General features: G+C 47.9%; 1 non-coding gene across 1 annotated transcript; it reads right to left on the bottom strand.

The window, feature by feature from the left end:
• Nucleotides 1–6,462: 6,462 nt before the first annotated feature.
• Nucleotides 6,463–6,535, bottom strand: TRNAV-AAC. Its single transcript has one exon. It is a non-coding gene; the product is annotated as a tRNA-Val (tRNA).
• Nucleotides 6,536–6,910: the final 375 nt, after the last annotated feature.

The raw sequence follows: 6,910 nt of genomic DNA, 5'->3' as shown, positions 1-6,910 counted from the left end.
ACAAGGAAGAGGGAGTTTTACATTTGGCAGCTGGATGTTAGTGACCAAACTCACCAGCCTGCTGGAACTCAAGGACCCTCCTCTGAGCTACAGCAGCCACCTTAACCCTTGAGTTCCTTCAATGTGTCCCCCTCTGGGGTCCAGCCCGGATCACCAGATACTCGGTGAAATCCCAGATCCTCTCTTCCCCAAGTATCCCAGGTTACTAGTTTTACTGTGGACCATTGCTACTGTATCTCACACAGCACTTGAGTACAGTTATTGAACAAGCAAAAAATTTATTTCACAACAGATAGAGATTTAAACAAACAAATGTGAGTGATGGAAACCAACTGTTACCAACTAAACAAAGGCAGAAAGTGATAGAATAGAAAGGCCAGCACAAAAAACAGAGAGAGGAACAATAAGATACTAAAAGGACAATGGTTGGAACTCTCCATTTCTCTCAGTCTTTGGATTGATGGGTACTAAAGCTGTAGCAACAGTTGAGGAACCAGGGTAAATTAAATATAAGGTTTGAGCTGCTAGTGAAGCATTTTCCACACTCACGGCATTCCTAGGGGCTCTCTCCTCCGTGGATTGTTTGATGCCTAATAAGGTGCGAACTGCGATTGAAGGTTTTCCCACACTCACGGCATTCGTAGGGCCTGTCCCCTGTGTGGATTCTCTGATGTACAGAAAGGGCTGAGCTGTGAGAGAAGGTTTTTCCACACTCACTGCATGTATTTTTTCTCTTTCGCCTGAGGATATCCTGCTGTGTTGTGGTTTCCATGAGGATCTTCTGAGTTCCCCTGGCTGCTTTCCTTGATCTGTTTTTGGTCTGTGCTGAATCTCCCAGGATTTTCCCTGCTCATGACTCCTGGACACATTCCTTTTCCATCGTTGAGATAATGCTCTGTTTTTACCCACTGGCTCAACATTTTCAGGCTGAGAATTCTGCTCCTCTTTCTCACATGCCATTGCATCACCTGCTGTGATAGAGACAGAAACCTCAAACAGGGATGGAAAGGGGAAGACCAAACAAAAACAAGTGCTGAAGACAGGTCAAATAAAAATCAGGAGCTGAACTCCCCCAAACTCTTCCCCCAAATAGGAGAGAGGAGGGGGATGAATTCAGCCTTCACCTCCCATCCAAATACGCAGGGGGAAGGGAGGAAGCTACTGCCTGGTGTCTGCTAGGATCTATAGGAAGCCATGAACTATATTTACCCTGACAATATGACCCCTGCAAGGGACAATAATGAACTGAGATACCTCCCCAAGGGCTTTGTTGGGCATCCCAGATGTTTCCTTCAGGCAGTTACAGATTCTGAGTTGGTTTAATGTTTCCTCACCTGTGCGGGGAGCTCTCAGGATCTCTCTTTCCTCTGAACCCTGGAGGTCTGGGACCCATGGCTCTTCCCCTTGTTCCAGCTGGGAGATCACATCACGCTGGAAAACTAGAAACCCTGCTCAGATGAAAGAAAACAAAGGAGTTCAGTTGATTTCATAAGACTTGGTCATAAAAAAAATATTCTATTCATTTAACTTCAGTGCTTAGTGTGACCTGGTGGGCCAGGGGCAGTTCTCACTGAAAATGCCAAGATCAGGGCAGGCTGAAAAAGGGAGAGCAGATGCTCCCAAAACTGCTGGTTAACACTGAAGTTAAACTCACCGACCAGTCACAAACTGTGCTTCTGATCCCCCACACGGGTAATTGAGAAGCTGAAAAAAGAAATCACACGGCCCCCTTTATTCCATCCCAGTTCTCTGGGTCCTAATCAGCAGCTAGGTCCAATACAGTGAGAGGTTATTTAAAAACTCTGCTCACATAAACAAAGTGTTCCTCTGACCCCAAAGCGTCAGCCATATCACCAGGTCAGTATAGGTTTGGATATTACCCAAAATTCCATCCTTCCAGCCAATCCTTTAACATCTAAACTAAAGGTTTAAATGAAAGAAAGACAGAAAGAAGTTAAATGGGAACGCAGTCAGATACATTCCAAAATGGATATATCAGGTTCTTAGCAGTATTGGTGAGTTGCTGGCTTGAAAGTCCGTCTGGAACACATCCACAGTTTGGATGGGTCATTCACTCCTTTGTTCCAGGGTTCAGTTTGTAGAGAAGTTGCTCCAGAGGTAGGAAGGGGGATTGAAGACAAAATGGAGATGATGCAGCTGCCCTTTATATTCCTTTTGCCATGTGGCCTGTACTTCCTGTGTCCCAAACACAAGATTCACAGCACGTGGCATGGAAAAGCCTTGGAGTTCTCATTACACAGGCATACCCCGGCATGTCTTGCTGACTCAATAGGTGTATCCCCTTGGTCCTTTCCCTGGGCTCATTGTACAGCTGATGACCCTGAATGGGCCATCAAACAGGCTAGGCAGTGTTGATCCCAATATGTCTGGGGGTGTCACCCAGAAACACTGCACAAGTCTGGAAATACAGATATACCCTGCATATCTATAACTCACAATACAAAGGTGATACAAACATAGAAATAATATTATCATACTTGGCAAATCATAACATTTTCACTGACACCTTACATGGCATATCTAGCACGATTCATTGCAATTTTATCAGATTATATTATTATTTTATTATTAATACCAAAGTGTCTCACAATTCCATCCAGTGTCACACTTTGGTAAACCAGTGAATTCCCAGGACCACTTCCCCAGGGCCTTGAAGATGCCGAACACTGTGCTTATGAGGGATTGAAATACCCACATATCTGCTGGGAACACACACACAGACACTGTGTCAGTCTATACCCCTGTGTTCACTCTTCTAGAAAATCATGATCAATTTTGTACACAGTATGGCTTGTGAGGTATCATTTGAAAACGCATAATCTACTGAATATTATCCTCCTGTTAAAATGTGTAGTAACACTGTATGTAAAGTTATGAGATTTTACAGTATGAGATTACTGAAAAAGTTACAATTCTGGGGAACACCCACAGACCAGTTCCTCAGAGACAGCCAGCCAAACAGCTGGTCAAACAGCCATTCTCCTGTAGGGGGAAGGTGTGAAGAAGACATTTACATTCCATCACAGGGACCTCTTGAAGCTGTTGTGGAAAACAACCACACGATTGATTTTGAATCAGCTCAGCCTGAGGTTCTTTTCTTAGTTAAAAGTGCGCAGGGGGCGACAGCTATTGGAATACTGTCCCCTGAGCTAAAAATCACACAAGCCTTTTAAAGCTTAAAACCCCAAACAACGACACATATGTTGCACGTTAATTACCTTATTTGGAATATATTGCAAAATATGATGCAAGCAATGTTGGAAATAATTAAGAAAGGGATAGATATGACAGAATATATCATATATCATAATCGTAAAAACAGCAAATAAATCCATGATAGACCCACATCTTGAATACTGCATGCAGATGTTGTTGCCCCATCTCAAAAAAAGATATATTGGAATTGGAAAAAGTTCAGAAAAGGGCAACAAAAATGATTAGGGGTATGGAACAGTTATGCCAGACCTAACCCCCAGTTTCACTTGAGCAAACAGGAGCTATTTGACACTGTGCGATACGGCTCCTGTGCTCTGTTCCCAAAGTGTTCTGCAGCAGGGGAGGGTCTGTGGCAGTGAGTGTGTGTGTGTCACTGGCATATTGGGGTAATGCTGAAACAGGAGAGAGTAGAGGTGGCATTGTGGGGCTGGCATGAGCTTTATCTCTTCATTTCCCCTTCCAAGAACCGAGGGGACAGGAACCCTTACCCAGTGAGGTCACAGTCTCATAGTTCTCCTGCATGACATCCCAGTAGAGGGCTCTCTGAGCGGGGTCCAGCAGAGCCCACTCTTCCCTGGTGAAATACACAGCCACCTCCTCGAAGGTCACCGGCCCCTGAAAGAGCAAGAGTCCAACACTCAGGATCTCTTTCCCCACTCACAGCCCCACTATTTGTGGCAGAGAGGAGCCAATCAAATGGAAGCTCTGGGTGGATCCCACTCAACAGAGTCCAACCCCCACCCCGCTCAGCGTATCCAGCAAATACCAGGGTGAGGGGACGAAGAGAGAGCCCCTTGTCTCTCCCAGCAGATCCATCACACACCTACTAGCCACCGACTGATACAGGAGATGGAGCCCCTAGCAGGGTCCAGGGAGAGCTCCCTGGTAGGAAGCCCAATAACCTCCTCATTGTGAGGAGCAGGATATGAAGGGAGAGGCAGCTCCAATAAGCCTGACTCATGGGTGCCTCCTTCATATCTCACAGCAGCCGCTGGTTAGTGAGCTCAGGCTGGGTTTGGGATGATTTGTTCTTGACAAATCCATGATCCCTCGTGCTAAGAACCAAATTATCCTGTAGGTGCTGCTGACAAACTGAGTGTTTAAGAATATATTCCAGTATCTCTCCAGCTATGGAAGTGAGGCTGGCTAGTCTGTGAGGCCCAGGGGTCTCTTTGTTCCCCTTTCAAAGATAGGTCCTGTCTTGTTCATGGATGGGAAGATGTTCTTTTTCAGGGCTCTCAGACGAGAACGGGGGCACAACACCTGGTTTGTTAAGGCCACAAAAATGGAGGCAGGAACCTCTTCTCTCCTGCTGGCAAAGAACCCCAGGTACCGAAAAGAGAGGGACTCACACCCCTGAATGGGATTTAGAAAAGGCAGTGGTTAAAAAGTTTGGCCCCGACCATTTCTTGTTTCCACAGACTAGACATTTTAGCAAACTTTAGAATTTCTTGGTGCTAAACACCGTGAAACTCTCCTTTCTCCTTCACACAGGGCTTTATCGCCCCTTATCTCACTCAGGCTTAGGACTGCCCAGAGTTCGAGAACTGTCCCTGTTCCCATTGGGCAGATGGGGAGGAGCCTGAGGTACAGAGAAGGGAAGTGACCTGTCACCAGATGGATCAGACTGAACAGGTTTCAGACCTCGAGGAGGCTCTTACCCTCTAAACAGGGACGGCTGTTTTCTAGTAAAATCACTAAAAGGGAAGGAGAAAACTCGGAAGAGGTTCCTCCTGGCGCTCACGTCCGTGAACCCGAATACTCTCACAGTCTTCAGAGAGAGACCAGGAGAAGGAGACTTGCTGCAGCAAAGCCACAGGGGTCTCTGAGGTTTCCCTGGCCCCTCGCCCCTGTCCTGGCTGGCTGATGTCAGCATCTCTCTGTGAGGTCACCACCTCCCCACCGCCTTGGACCAATAGGCTGAGGTCCTGCCAAAGGCCTTTGTGATGTCACTGCCACACCCCTCCCTTGCTGTGCCAATGTCCTGCCCCTGGCCAGGGACTTTGCAGGTTTGAGCTACTCCCTGTGGATCACCCCACTCAAGGAGCGTTCGTTCTAGGCAGCAAGCCGGCTAGACAGGAAAAAATCAGACGCTGCTCCCAATGCTACACTCAGTTTTTCAGAAATTAGTCGACTTTATGGCCAGAAGAGACCATTAGAGCATCTAATCTGACCCCCTGCATATCACAGGCCTCCTGTATGACACAATAGTGAGTTTATTACGCAGGGTCCACCCCTCCCTCACTGTGAATAGTACATGAACCAGCCTTGTAATGGAGCTGAGATTTCCCAAGAACTTCAAGCAAAATACACCAGTTTCATAAAACAGATTTATTAACTACAGAAAGATGGAGTTTTAAGGATTATAAGTGGTAGGCATAAAAGAGCAAAGTAAGTTACCATGGAAATTAAAGATAAATTCACAATCTAAACTTTACACCTGATTACACTAGGCCGTAGTTAGGTTATGCCACAGGAAGGCTTAATGCTCAAGCTGCAGCACATGGTGGGCAGGCTTAAGGCCGGGCTCCCCATGGCAGGAGAGAAGAAGATGACTTTGCTCACAGGCAGTGCCCTGCCCCCACTCCCAAGTCATTAATGACTCCCCCAGGTCAGCCAGAATGGAGCAGCGGTTTTCACTCCACGAAGTCCACTTACGGCTTACAGGCAACTCCCAGACCCACCACGTTGGCCAGAAAGGAGCCCACTCAGCCTCGCCATTGCTGCTTTTCCTTCCCCCCAGAACCCCGCTTCTCCTGGGCTGCAAGGAGCCACCCCTGGGAAGCCAAGAGGCAGGCACAGGATTCTGCCTCCCAGCAGCCAACCGCACCTCCCCCAGCTTTGCAGAATGAATGGTGATGATCTACTAACCCCACTTAGCCGCAATGATGTGCTTACTTTCTGCCCTGCCTTTCTCAGCTCGACTTTCCTCTTTTCCCCCATTCCTGCCTCACTTCCTCCTTTGGCAAGTCACGCAGAGGAGGCCAGCAGGAAGAGCCGGCCTCCACCGGCCAACCTCCCAGGGCAGAGGAGGCCAAGCCACAAGCCTCCAAAAGGTGACACGCCGCACTCCTCTAGGTTCTCCAGCCTGATGCCAAGGTGCTTTCTCCACTGCTGTCAGCATCCTCTGTCATGGAGGGGTTGGAGTTATCCCAGGGACAGGCCAATAGGAGAAGGAGGAGGCCTTCCTGAACAGCAAGGGGATCTGGGAAAAGGAAGCCAGCATATTTCTGCCTGGTTTTGAACCAGGGACCTTTTGCATGTTAGGCAAATGCGATAACCACTACACTACAGAAACTCCATCTGCTTGGCTGTTGCTCACCCTAGCACAGACCGATGGACAAACCTGGCGAAAGTGGTGACAGCCCTTCAATAGGTCAGCTGGCAGAGGACTGGAGCCGGCACTCAGGAAGTCGTCCTTACGTCGCCCTTGTGACTCCAGCTTGAGGGAGAGCTTCTTTTTCTTCCCCTTGCTGACAAAGAGCAAGAGAAGAATGAAAGGTCAGATGGGCCAACTCGGTGCAGAAGCCCATGCTGTCTTTTCCTGCTGCATAGCCTGAAATGAGGGACTCGTGGCAGTTAAAGGCACTGCTGCACTTTCAGAAAACATCCCACCCGTGCACAAAGGGGGATAGACGAGCGTGTTAGTCTAGCACGCTCCCAACTGAGCTAC

Source organism: Mauremys mutica, unplaced genomic scaffold, assembly GCF_020497125.1.
Source record: "Mauremys mutica isolate MM-2020 ecotype Southern unplaced genomic scaffold, ASM2049712v1 000674F_np12_subseq_132283:216981_obj, whole genome shotgun sequence".
Lineage (NCBI taxonomy): Eukaryota > Metazoa > Chordata > Testudines > Geoemydidae > Mauremys > Mauremys mutica.
This window is presented reverse-complemented; position numbering and strand designations above follow the sequence as displayed.